Source organism: Myxocyprinus asiaticus, chromosome 25, assembly GCF_019703515.2.
Source record: "Myxocyprinus asiaticus isolate MX2 ecotype Aquarium Trade chromosome 25, UBuf_Myxa_2, whole genome shotgun sequence".
In the NCBI taxonomy this organism is placed as follows: Eukaryota; Metazoa; Chordata; class Actinopteri; order Cypriniformes; family Catostomidae; genus Myxocyprinus; species Myxocyprinus asiaticus.
In genome coordinates this window covers 4028782-4029043 of record NC_059368.1, presented here as the reverse complement: position 1 = coordinate 4029043, position 262 = coordinate 4028782, and positions in this window count along the sequence as shown.

The following is a 262-nucleotide window of genomic DNA, read 5'->3' as shown; positions in this document are numbered from 1 at the left end:
TAGCACCTAATAAAAAAAAAAAAATAAAAAAAAATAAAAAATAAAAAAAAATATATATATATATATATATATATATATATATATATATATAAATAGTTTGTGTCCAGGTGTGTTGGTTGTTCATGTGTTTTAGATGTTATAGACATTAAAGCTGATTTTCTATAAAGCTGAATAAATAATTCTGAATAAAAGTATTGGCCAGCAACATGAAATCACTGCCAATTATATTAAAATAAAATACATTATAAAATTTCTATTATAA